Raw genomic sequence first — 13,621 nt, 5'->3', positions numbered from 1 at the left:
TGGTACCAGTGTCCATTCTGTCCATTCGTGATGCAGCTGCCTGCTTACTGCGTGGTGGAGGGAGGGGGAACATATGGTCTGATTTACCTCCGACTAACTTATATTGTTTGATGCTGGGCAGGAGGGTGGAACTTGGGGCCACTAGTCTTTCCCCTGTCGGGGGCCCGCCCCTGTCCTTGTGTCTAACAGGAGGAAGTTGGACCCCACAAGTCAGGGATACTTTAGGTCCCTGATGCAGCTCAGATGTTGTACTTGAAGCCCTAGGCTTCCCCTCTGAGCTGCTCCTCAGGTCCTATTTAGTTTCCCCTTTTTGGTTTTTTGTAAGAACATATGCTCAGGTGCACCCACCCACCCACTACTGTCATTGTCGCACTGTGGGGGGTCGTCACATACCGGACCCACCCTTCCCCTTTTGTCATCACACTGGTAATGCACCTGCCACTCTCCCAAGTTGGCTGTGCTTAACATTTCAAAGATGTGGGGATCCCTGGGTGGCGCAGCGGTTTAGCGCCTGCCTTTGGCCCAGGGTGCGATCCTGGAGACCTGGGATCGAATCCCATGTCGGGTCCCGGCGCATGGAGCCTGCTTCTCCCTCTGCCTGTGTGTCTCTGCCTCTCTCTCTCTCTCTCTCTCTATCATAAATAAATAAAAATTAAAAAAAAAAACATTTCAAAGATCATCTGCTGAGTGGTTGCTGTAAGCTGGGCCACAGAGGCCAGCCAATGCCTGCAGAGCTTTCCATGACAATTGGGAAAGATGAATTTGGGACCCTCCTCCAGAGTGGAAATCTACAGGGCTAGGACAGAACCCACCCATCCATCTTGACATCTGTGCCCTGAATGCAATCTCTGAGGGGGCTGACGTGAGAGGGGAAGAACTGTCATCTGCAAAAACATAGCGACATCACACAGAGCCATTGCAGGACCTCCTGTTCAGGTGCATAGAAGGAGCAGAAGCCTCTGACCATCAGCTTAGCACACGGGGCCTGTGCAGATGGCCTTATTTGTCCCTGTCCTTGGAAAGCAGAACTTTTCAAGGTTGGGGGAAGAAAGCTGGAATTAACTCTGTACTCCATTATGGAGGATGTAGCTCTACTTGGCTCAGCCAAGATGGGTGCCTGCTGAGCTAACTTTGAATTTGTATCTCCTGACACCCCATCACCATCTCTCGTCTTGAAAACCAAGGTCCCAGGTGAGTTCTGTGCTTTCTTAAGTACCCAGCTGCTACTCCGTGCTGTGGGACAGAGCCCAACTGCACACTGTCACCTTCGAGGTTAAGAGCTACAGATGATCCCATCACTGTGTCAGGTTACTCTCAGAGCTGGAGAATCAAGAGGGTATCTAGAACCCCGAGTAGAAAAAAGAAATCAAAATCCCCTTTATTAGTTATATCTACCCCCCATGCCATTTCTTCTTTTTGATACTTGCTTATGCAGTAACATACTTTTCTTAAATTCTGCGTGCTAGAGTGGACATACTTCTATATTTGTGATGACCAAATATTCACACCAGCCAAATATGTTTCATAAAGGACCCGAGGACATCCATCTACCCGAAAGAGGGCATACCGGAGAGGTGCCACTTCACTGAGAAGCTGGGTGGCTATTCCTCTGAGGCCTGGGCTGACAGTAGAAGAAGTAATAGAACCGGGCTCCCTGTTAGCAAGGGGAATGAGAGGATCCCAAAGCAATAGGGCCAGGTTGTAGTGTGGACCTTTCAGAGGCTAGCCCCGCAGAGAACCAGGGAGCTAGTAAATGGATCATGGTGTGGCCACGGCGAACAGCTGGGCAGCTGACAGGGGGCTGGCTTCCTTCCTGCAACCAGAGGATCGTCAATTGGATAGTTGATGGAGGCAGCCCCGAGACAAAGCCACGAAACATCACCCAACTTCCAGACAGGAGGCAGTTCTCAGACTCAGAACCCCTTGACCAAAGAGGCCAGATCCCACGAGGGAGTCTTCTCTCACATCACCGTGAGTGTGCAGTGGTGCGGTCGTGATTCTCCTTGTCCTTCCCAGAGGTGCCTACCGCCATTTACTCAGAGATTCATACATAACCCAGTGAAGAGGAACACCTAATTGCTTTAGGACTTCAGGGTCTGAGCTGACACTGATCCAAGGATGTCGAGGTCATCATGACTCCACTTAGGTTAGGGGAGTAGCAGTAGATACACAGTAAATGGAATCCAAGCCTGGCTCACAGTGGGATGGCTGGGTCCACAGTCCAGCTTGGTCATTCCTCTGGCCCTGATCTTTAATAACAGTGGAATCCCTGCTTATTGTAGAAACCTCCCATTGGCCAAGTGGAAGCCTCCGAAACTGCCTCCCCACCCAGCCAAGAGAGTCCATGGAAATCAATGTTGCATTCTAAAGGAAAGGCAGAGCTAGGTGCCACCCTAAAAGCCTTATAGGAAGCTGGGGTGGGGGTGATCTCCTTCACATACGCCCCTTGAATCTACCAGTCTGGTCTTCACAAAAGTCAGATCATCCCTGGCGGTCACAAACTCAGCCAAGTCCATAACCATTAGCCAGCCTCCCCCCTCCCTCACCCCTGCCACCTCCCTGGGCTGGAAAGGGGCTTATGAAAGGACTAGCTACGGGGGCGGGGGTGGGGGGGTTGAGGTGTCATGAGGTGGCTCTGCAGGATCCCAGCAGCACAGTTCTGACTCATCCAGGTTGCTCCAGCTCTGTCACTGCTCAGGGTCCACCCTGCCAGTGACAGAGACCAATGCCCAGCCTCTGAGTCAGACCATGTCTTGAGATCAACTAGCCACTTGGTAATACCGCTGGAAAGGGTGGTGATTCATCTTTTTTTTTTCTCTTCTGGCTTTTCATTTTGATAGAACTTCAGATTTACTTTTGAAAAAAAAGAAATGAAAGAAAGAAAGAAGAAAGAAAAGAAAGAAAGAAAGAAAGAAAGAGAAAGAAAGAAAGAAAGAAAGAAAGAAAGAAAGAAAGAAAGAAAGAAAGAAAGAAAGAAAGAAAGAAAGAAAGAAAGAAAGAAAGAAAGAAAGAAAAAAGAGGGATCCCTGGGTGGCGCAGCGGTTTGGCGCCTGCCTTTGGCCCAGGGCGCGATCCTGGAGACCCGGGATCGAATCCCACGTCAGGCTCCTGGTGCATGGAGCCTGCATGAAGCCTGCTTCTCCCTCTGCCTATGTCTCTGCCTCTCTCTCTCTCTCTCTGTGTGTGACTATCATAAATTAAAAAAAAAAAAAAAAAAAGAAAGAAAGAAAGAAAGAAAGAAAAAAGAAAGAAAGAAAAAAGAAAGAAAGAAAAAGAAAGAAAGGAAGAAAGAAAAGAAGAAGAAGAAGAAGAAAGGAAGGAAGGAAGGTAGGTAGAAAAGAGAAGAAAGAAAGAAAAAGAAAGAAGAAAGAAAGAAAGAAAATAGTACCAAGATCTCAAAAATGTGCTAAGTCGTGGCAGACATGAAAGATCACATGTCATAGGAATGAATCCCTTTACATGAAATGTCCAGAAAAGGCAAAGCAATAAAACAGAAAACAGGGACACCTGGGTGGCTCAGCTGTTGAGCATCTGCCTTTGGCTCAGGTTGTGATCCTGGGGTTCTGGGATCCAGTCCCGCATCAGGGAGCCTGCTTCTCCCTCTGCCTGTGTCTCTGGCTCTCTCTCTGTGTCTCTTATGAATAAATAAATAAAAACTTAAAAAAAAAAAACAGAAAACAGATCAGGGCGGCCTGGGACAGGGGCTTACTGGGGCCATGAATTTGCTCTAACACCAGATCACCATGATGCTTCGCACAGCTGGGCAAAATTTACTAAAAGTTGTTGAACTGTTGGGGATCCCTAGGTGGCTCAGCGGTTTAGTGCCTGCCTTTGGCCCAGGGCGCGATCCTGGAGTCCCGGGATCGAGTTCCGGGATCGAGTCCCACGTCGGGCTCCAAGCATGGAGCCTGCTTCTCCGTCCTCCTGTGTCTCTGCCTCTCTCTCTCTCTATGTCTATCATAAATAAATAAATCTTTAAAAAAAAAAAGTTGTTGAACTGTACACTTAAAATGAGTGAATTTTATGGTAGATAAAATCTATAACTCAACAAAGTTGTTTTTCACAATACTTACACACGGTTCCCCAGCTTCCATTATAAATCCTTTATAACAACAGCATAATTATTAAAAATAGGAAATTAGTGGCACCTGGGTGGCTCAGTCCATGAAGTATCAGACTCTTCATCTTAGCTTAGGTCTTGATCTCAGGGATGTGAGTTCAAGCCGTGCACTGGGTCCCATGCTGGGTGCAGAGCCTCTTTAAAACTATAAAATTAGGGGGATCCCTGGTTTAGCTCTGCAGTTTAGCGCCTGCCTTTGGCCCAGGGCATGATCCTAGAGTCTCAGGATCAAGTCCCACGTCAGGCTCCCTGCATGGAGCCTGCTTCTCCCTCTGCCTATGTCTCTGCCTCTCTCTCTCTGTGTGTCTCTCATGAATAAATAAATAAATAATCATTAATATATATATATATATATATATATATATATATATATATATATATATATATAAAATTAGGGATGCCTGGGTAGCACAATCAGGTGTCTGCCTTCCCCTGGGGTTGTGATCCTGGGGCCCTGGGATGGAGCCCCACATCAGGCTCCCTGCTCTGTGGAGAGTCTGCTTCTCCCTTTCCCTCTACCTGATGCTCCCCCTGCTTGTGCACTCTCTCTCTCGTTCTCTGTAGCAAATAAATAAAATATTTTTTTAAAAAATAAATTAAAATTAAAAATAGGAACTTAATATTGAAACAAAGATTGTTGGGCAGCCTGGGTGGCTCAGCAGTTTAGCACCACCTTCAGCTGGGGTGTGGTCCTGGGGAGCCGGGGTCGAGTCCTGCGTTGGGCTCCCAGCATGGAGCCTGCTTCTTCCTCTGCCTGTGTCTCTGCCTCTCTCTCTGTGTGTGTCTCTCATGAATAAATAAATATTTTATTTTAATAAACTTTTATTTATTTATGATAGTCACACAGAGAGAGAGAGAGAGGCAGAGACACAGGCAGAGGGAGAAGCAGGCTCCATGCACTGGGAGCCCGACATGGGATTTGATCCCGGGTCTCCAGGATCGCACCCTGGGTCCAAAGGCAGGTGCCAAACCACTGCGCCACCCAGGGATCCCAAATAAAATATTTTAAAAAAAGATTGTTAACCAACAGATTGTATTCAGATTCCAAGAGTCGTCCTGTAATGCCCCTTTTCTGGTCTGGGATTCCATCCAGGATCACACTTTACATTTGTGATCAAGCCTCCTTATCTCTTCTGATCTCTGCCAGTTCCTCATTCTTTGTCATTTGTGTCCTTGGTTCCAGCCATTCACATGTCCTGGAATGGACGCAGAGTCCAGGCGTGGCTCTGGCTGTCCTGCCGGTGAGGGTTCAGAGTGTTAGACCTGCCAGGACAGAGTACATCTTATGTCAAGTGTCTCTCCACAGCAGTGTGGTCAGGGGTGCATGGCAGCAGGATCCAATGTGCTGGCCCCCTCTGGACCCCTGGAAGCTGCTGACCTGGAGAGCAGTGGAAAGACTGTCCAAAGGTACAGGTCAGGGGCCAGCTTAGTGATAAGTCCTTGCAAGGATAGGGTGCCATCCTCGAGGAAGGGGTATGCACCCCAGACCAATGACTGGGCCATGGGGCTTGCTTCAAGAGGTAGGAGACATGGAAGAAACTGAGAGTGGAAGTAGAGGTGGCCTTGCTTGCTGTCACTCCGGAGACCCACAGGGAGAGCTTATGCTTCCCATTCTGCAACGCCAGACTGCGTGCATCCAGGGACCCCGGCTCCCCAAGGGAGAGCACATCCACCAGAAGACACAGCAGGAGTCCTGTTAGGCTTTAAATTACAGCTGCCTGGGGATCCCTGGGTGGCTCAGAGGTTTAGCGCCTGCCTTTGGCCCGGGGCGTGATCCTGGAGACCTGGGATCAAATCCCGCATCAGGCTTCCCTGCGGGGGGCCTGCTTCTCCCTCTGCCTGTGTCTCTGCCTCTCTCTCTCTGTCTCTCATAAATAAATAAAATCTCAAAAAAAAACTACAGCTGCCTCCTGGGCCTTTGAGCTCCTTGCACCAAGAGACCAGAAGAAGAGGCCACCCTGAAAATCAAGGGAGGAGGGTGAGGTTCCACAATGGAGAGAGAGAATGCTTTCCACCCGGCTGATCCCCTGGTGCGCCTCTTGGTACAATTCTGGTGGCGACGGGACAAGTGTGGCCACCATGCATTGATAGTGGTGGGTGACCACGGGCTCAGCCCGTCCAGGGAAGCCGACGGGCTCCCCGAGGATGAGGGCGGTGAGGCTTGGAGTTACTGTATAGGGAGGACCCGGGTGGTGCAAGGTGCGGACTCCAGGTGGCGCTGTGGCGCGCCCCCCGTGCTGCTCACCCCTGGGAATGGCCCGGACCCGGGCTTCACCACTCGGCGCGTGGTCCCTGCTCCCCTGCAGAGGGCCGCCCGCTTCGGGACCTCCCGGCGGCGGCGGGGGCTCGGCGGCGCCACGTCACAGCGCGGCCCGCGGGCCTCCCGTCTGCGACGAGCACGAGCACGCCCGCCCCGGGCTCGCTCTCCGAACCCTCGGTCCCTGAGCAACTCGCTCAATGCAACGGGAGGCTTTGCGCTGAAGTGTTTTTGTTGAGATGCTAAGTTCATCAGCATCTCAAAACCTTTCTGATTTTTCTGGTCCCCAAACGCGTCAACTGAAAACTGCCCTTTCCCACCCCTGCCGCCAACCACTCTACACTGGGCTTCTGGAAAATAAGCGATTGCAGTGCTCGCGGGCTTTCCTCCCATCTGCTTTTAAGCTCTTTTAAAATTGTCAGGTACATTGAGCCTTGCTGGCCCAATCGGTAGAGCATGCAACTCTCGATCTGGGGTCTTGAGTTCAGACCCTACTTCAGGTGTAGAGATTACTTAAAAAGTAAATACACAGGTAGAGAATTTCAGTGAATGTCACCAAAAAGCCATGATATTTAAATCAGTGTCTATCGGAGATCACTCAGCGGTTTGGCGCCTGCCCTTGGCCAGGGCCAGATCCTGGAGTCCCGGGATCGAGTCCCGCCCGGAGCTCCCTGCATGGAGTCTGCTTCTCCCTCTGCCTGTGCCTCTCTCTGCCTGTCTCTTCTCTCTCTGTGTCTCTCATGAATAAATAAATGAAATCTAAATAAATAAATAAATAAGTAAGTAAGTAAATAAATAAATAAGTAAATAAATCAGTGTCTATCTGGGGACACCTGGGTGGCTCAGTCAGTTGAGCGTCTGCCATCAGCTTAGGTCAGGATCCTGGAACCTTGCCCCAGGCTGGGTTGGGCTCCAAGCTCAACTCAGCAGGGAACCTGCTTCTCCCTCTGCTGCTCCCCCTACTCATGTTCTCTTAAATAAATATAAATAAATCAGTATCTACCTAATATTGTTATGGATAGGAAACTCAGGTTCGCTCCTCCCTGCTCAGATATGCCAGAGACAAATGGTAAGAAAAGAAAGAAAGGTTTTATTCAGGAAGATGGCCACCTGGGAATATGGTGGATGAATGTCCCAAAGACTATTCCCCACCCCCCGCCCGAGGGAAGCCAGAGGGCTTTAAAGGGGGGTGGGCATGGGGAGCCCTGTGCAGGAGATGCAGGTGCACAGGTGGTTGATCATAGGTTAGACATAAGTCGACAGGACCCTGAGCCGACTTGCTGGCTGTTTTCGAATGTGCTCAGGCCTTAGCTTTTGTGCCTGGTCCTTCACTTGTCAAGGCCAGTGGTCTGCAAACCTCAATGGGAGTAAGTTAGTTCTGCTCCAGACCAAGGGACTTAGGTCAGCAGCAAGCAAGGGGTGCATAATCCTTAGGGCGGGTTGGAGCCCTGTTAAAATATCATTTCATAAACATAGCTGGTTTTTATATTTTTCTATTTGAATCAAGTGAATATACTTGCTATTCAGAAAATTAAGTTTTAGGGGTTCCTGGGTGGCTCAGTCAGTGAAGTGTCTGCCTTTGGCTCAGGTTGTGATCTCAGCGTCCTCAGATCAAGCCCCTCGGTCTGGCTCCCTGCTCAATGGGGAGTCTGCTTCTCCCTGTCCCCCTGCTCATGTTCTCTTTCACTATCTCTCTCTCAAATAAATAAAATATTTCTTAGAATTAAATTTTATAACATTTTATATGTTAAAAAAGTACAACCCAGAGCACCTGGCTGGTTCAGTCATAAGAACAGGCTACTCGATCTGGGGGTCCTGAGTTCGAGCTCCACGTTGGGTGCAGAGATTACTAAAATAAATAAATAGGGGATGCCTGGGTGGCTCAGCGGTTAAGCATCTGCCTTCAGCTTAGGTTGTGATCCTGGAATCCCAAGATCAAGTCCTGCATTAGGCTCCCTGCATGGAGCCTGCTTCTCCCCCTGCCTATGTGTCTGCCTGTCTCTCTGTCTCTCATGAATAAACAAATAAAATCTTAATAAATAAATAACTAAATAAATAGGAAAAAATACACAATCCAGGTATTCACTGAAGCTTCAACTGTAATTGCAAAATATAAGATCACCCTACATGGGTGTGCAGAGGATTGATAAACTACAGTCTGCCCATGGGGCTACCCACAGGGGTAAGGATGAGGAAGAGCTCTGCGAACATGTACCACACGCTGTCCAGGATTTTTCCTTCAGCAAAGGCAGCGACGTGCGGACGAGCATATCTAGCTAGTATGCTTCCTTTCAGGTTACGAAAGAAGAGGAAATGAAACTTACACGGATCTGCTTATTTGTGCAAAAAGTAACACAAGGCAGATGAACCAGAAGCTGAAGGGGGAAATTAGCCCCACGTGTGGGTGAAGATGGAATGGAGGGACACAGGGGTGCGGGAGGTGAGTGGAGACATTCGTGGGACAGACCTTTGGAACAATGGGAAGGTTTTACACTCTCAAAAAAGGAGAGTAAATGAAATCAAAAGGACGAGAAAGAAATGAACTGAACAGTATCTCAGAGGAAGAACACTGCGATTACATGCTCCACGGCTGCAGATGAAGGCAGCTCTGAACAAATAACCAACTCTAGTTTGTAGGTTTCTGGAGGTCCGAGCAAGCATTTGGAAACTCCTCTCTGGAAATAAGTAATAATGTTGTGGATGATGGGATCGAGATTTTTCACTGTTAGAGAAAGTCAAAGGAGAAAGGATGGAATGAACCCTGTGTTAAATTTTAGAGTTAAGGATGCCTGGGGGGCTCAGATCAATAAAATCTTTAAAAACAAAAGAGTTTATGAGTCACAATAATTCAAATAAATGGAAGAGAAGGGAAAGCTCTTTTTCACTAATACATGTACAAGGAACAATGAAATTAGAAACCACCATTTGGCCTCTATGATAATAATAAATGACTCAGGCCAGAATCCCCAGTGGTTGTTCGCTGGTGAAAGTTTGAGAAGTCACAGAACTTTTTTCAGTGTGACCCTACAAAGATAAGTTTCAATGGGAAGAAGAGAGTTATCTTTGTCAAAGATCAACAAAGCCAGGCTTTGTTTTTTCTAAAACTTATTTTATTAAAAAAGATTTTTTTTAAAATTTTTATTTATTCATGATAGTCACACAGAGAGAGAGAGAGAGAGGCAGAGACACAGGCAGAGGGAGAAGCAGGCTCCATGCACTGGGAGCCCGACGTGGGATTCGATCCCGGGTCTCCAGGATCGCGCCCTGGGCCAAAGGCAGGCGCTAAACTGCTGCGCCACCCAGGGATCCCTAAAAAAGATTTTTTAATGTATTTATTCACAAGAGACACAGAGAGAGGCAGAGACACAGGCAGAAGGAGAAGCAGGCTCCATGCAGGGAGCCAGACATGGGACTCCATCCCGGGACCCCAGGACACACCCTGGGCTAAAGGTGGCGCCAAACCGCTGAGCCACCCAGGCTGCCCCCAAAGCCAGGCTTCAGGTGAGGGAAGAGTAAAGATCACAAGAAGCAGGTAAGAGGGCTGGTCATTGTCATAGTGATGAGGCAGTTCTTTTTTTAATTTTTATTTATTTATGATAGTCACAGGCAGAGGGAAGAGCAGGCTCCATGCAGGGAGCCCGACATGGGATTCGATCCCGGGTCTCCAGGATCGCGCCCTGGGCCGAAGGCAGGCGCTAAACCGTTGCGCCACCCAGGGATCCCATGATGAGGCAGTTCTTGAGGTCAGGTTCCTCCCTCCTCAGAGACTGGGAGACAGAGGCCCCAGCCTTCCTGATGATGATGACAAATCAGAGGGACATTTCAGAGAAGAGAATTTTTTTTTTTTTTAAGATTTTATTTATTTATTCATGGGAGACACACAGAGAGGCAGAGACAGGCAGAGGGAGAAGCAGGCTCCCCACGGGGAGCCCGATGCGGAACTCGATCCCAGGACCCCAGGATCACGACCGGAGCTGAAGGCAGATGCTCAGCCACTGAGCCACCCAGGTGCCCTGGCCTTTAGCTTTTCTAGACTGGCAGTCAAAGGGGCTGGGTCATCCCAGTGGCCTTAGGCTGCCAGAAGCTGTGGCACAATTTGGGCAAAGTCCCTCAGTGCCAGGGCTTTGGACAGAGTTGATGTGCTGAGAGTTCTGGTGGATCTCATTTTACAGAGAGAAACCAGCAGACACCATATTAACAGAGCAGTTAAAACATCTCCAGGAAAAACAACAACAAAAAACCCAAAACGAGGCACCTGGTGGCTCAGCGGTTTAGCGCCCCCTTCCGCCCGCGGCCTGATCCTGGAGACCCGGGATCGAGTCCCGCATCGGGCTCCCTGCACGGAGCCTGCTTCTCCCTCTGCCTGTGTCTCTGCCTCTCTCTCTCTCTCTCTCTCTCTCTGTGTGTGTGTGTGTGTCTCTCACGAATAAACAAATAAAACCTTAAACACACATACACACACACAAAAACCCTCAAAACATCTCCAAGAACAAGGCTCACTCAGTGGAGCATGTGACTCTTAATCTCGGGGGTATAGAGATTACATAAAATAAAATCTTCAGAAAAAAAAAAAAAAAAAAACCGACTCCAAACCTATCTTTAGGAACAGGATAGACTGACATCATGTATCTTCCTGACAATGCATCAAGAGGAACACAGCGCCATTCCCCCAACGCTTCTGATCAAAGCGCGTGATTGATGCTAATCAGCTGAAACCTCAGATGAACTCAAATCAGTAGATTTCTACAAAATAAATGGCCTGTGCTCATGAAAGATAAAGATCTGTGAACTGATCAACTCTTCCAGACTAAAGGAGATTGAACTCCCTTGACAATGAAATACAACATGGATTCCTGGGGTTTCTTTTCCCAGGACCCCAGGATCACAACCTGAGCTGAAGGCAGATGCTCAACCAGTAGGCCACCAGGCGTCCCGCCTTTTTTTTTTTTTTTTTAATTGAGATATAATTGGGGCATCTGGGTGGCTCAGTTGGTTAAACGTCCAACTCTTGATTTTGGCTCAGGTGTAATCCTGGGATGTAGCCCCATGTCAAGCCCCACATTGGGCTCCATGCTCTGTGTGGAGTCTGCTTGTCCCTCTCCCTCTCTGTTTCTCCCTGGGCACACACTTTCTCTCTCAAATGGATAAATAAAATATTTTTTTAAAGTTGAGATATAATTGACATATAACATGCTATTAGTTTCAGTGTATAGTATGCCTGGGTATATAATGGTATTGTCGTAATGTTGATTTCCTGATTTTGCTCATAAGCAAAATAGCTAGATAAGACAACATTCATACACATGGAAGTATTGATGAGCAAAGGGACATCCTGTCTGAGAATTATATTCAAATGGCTCAGAAAGATCAGTGTGTGTGTGTGTGTGTGTGTGTAAAGAGAGAGAAAAGAGCCAGATAAATCAAATATAATAAAATGGCAGAAACCTAAATGAAGAGTATACTGCAATTCTTTGTATTCTTTTTTCAAATTTTCTGAAATTATGTTTAAAAGAGTTCTTTGGGGAAAAAATGCAACCTCAGCCAGATACCATTAGCAAACCAGTTCCCAGCGAATTAAAGGCCTATGCATATAAAGCAAAGATATCAGTAAAAGATGGATAAACATGTTACAGTAAAGTTAAGAGCTTCTGTGCAGGGACCCCTGGGTGGCTCAGCGGTTTAGTGCCTGCCCTTGGCCCAAGGCGTGATCCTGGAGTCCCAGGATCAAGTCCCACATCAGGCTCCCTGCGTGGAGCCTGCTTCTCCCACTGCCTGTGTCTCTGCCTCTCTCTCTCTCTCTCTCATGAATAAATAAATAAAATCTAAAAAAAAAAAAGAGAGAGAGAGAGCTTCTGTGTATTGAAAGCCACTGTAAAGACTCCGAAGGCACTGGCCTCTGGTCAAAGGGGGTCCCTCCCCAGGCCAGTTTTGGGCAGTGCCAGAGGGAGAGCTGCCATGTGCCCAGGGACCCCCTCAGCCAATACCAAGCATCTCTTCCTTCGTGTGATGGCCCTCTGTTGTGACCTGTTGGGTCCCACAGAACCAGCCGAGGTGACAAGCTGCTCTGGCTATAGACACACTTGGTGCTGCGGTGTCCCATGGCCCTATAGTCAAGGTTTGCTTCATTTTTGGAATGGCTGCCTGCTTCTCCCTCTGTCTATGTCTCTGCTTCTCTCTCTGTGTCTCTCATGAATACATAAATAAAATCTTAAAAAAGATTTTAAAGAGGAAGAAGAAATCTCCCCGCGGGGAGTCTCATGCAGGACTCAATCCCAGGACCCTGGGATCACGCCCTGAGCCCAAGGCAGACGCTCAACCACTGAGCCATCCCGGTGTCCCTGGAGCCTGTATTAACATGCTCCAATAACTATTTCCCATCTGGCACAGCTGCTCCACTCAGGCCTGGGCTCCTCTGCTTTCTGCAGGAGCCAGCCTGGTGAACTACCTGGGGATGTGGTGGAACCGCCACCCTCCAACATTTAAAGCTTTCAGTGTGTGGCACGAATCTCTGTCTCTCTTTCCAGAGGCAATATCATTCTTCAATACTCTCTTGGTGACTGGGTAACAGTTTCAGGAGATCCACTTGACTTTTTCCCTCTCCCAATACCTCTTACTCTAAAGGTCAAGGAGCCGAAGTGTGAATCTGCCTGTGTCAGAGGGTCCCCAAGAGCAGCCCAAGTCCCATGATGTGCTGGGAGAACTCCCAGAACTCAGATAGGGGTGCTCCTGGCACTTAGTAGTAGGCCATGCTGGATCCCAGCCAGTGGGTACAGGGAAAAATCAGCAAAGGGGAGAAGGCATATGGAGTGAAGACTGGGGAAGCAGACACACTTCCAAGAGCCCCTGTCAGTGAAATCACACAAGAGATGCTTCATTCCTCCAGCAATATGATATGATGGCCTATGTGGCCAACCAGAAATGCTCAACAGACACTCAGCACCCCAGGTTTTTATTGGGAGGCTGGTTACAGAGGTACTGCCTAGCATGAACCACTCCCTAAAGGAGAGCAGATGTTCCCCCATAAATTCAAACAGGTTAGGCACAGTTGAGCCATTCTTATCAGTTAATGGTGGGAACGCTCCTGAAATCTGAGTTAGCTGCTGTCAGGCAGAGGCCAACCCTGCAAGGACAGCAGTGACAGCTGTGTTGTGCAAACTCTTTTGCACAGTGCCAACCGCCTAACACGACTGTCCAATGATACATCTAGGAACCAAGGAAATGACCCAGGGGTCACAGGCCTGGCT

Source organism: Canis lupus, chromosome 10 (assembly GCF_048164855.1).
Source record: "Canis lupus baileyi chromosome 10, mCanLup2.hap1, whole genome shotgun sequence".
NCBI classification, from domain to species: domain Eukaryota; kingdom Metazoa; phylum Chordata; class Mammalia; order Carnivora; family Canidae; genus Canis; species Canis lupus.
This window is presented reverse-complemented; position numbering follows the sequence as displayed.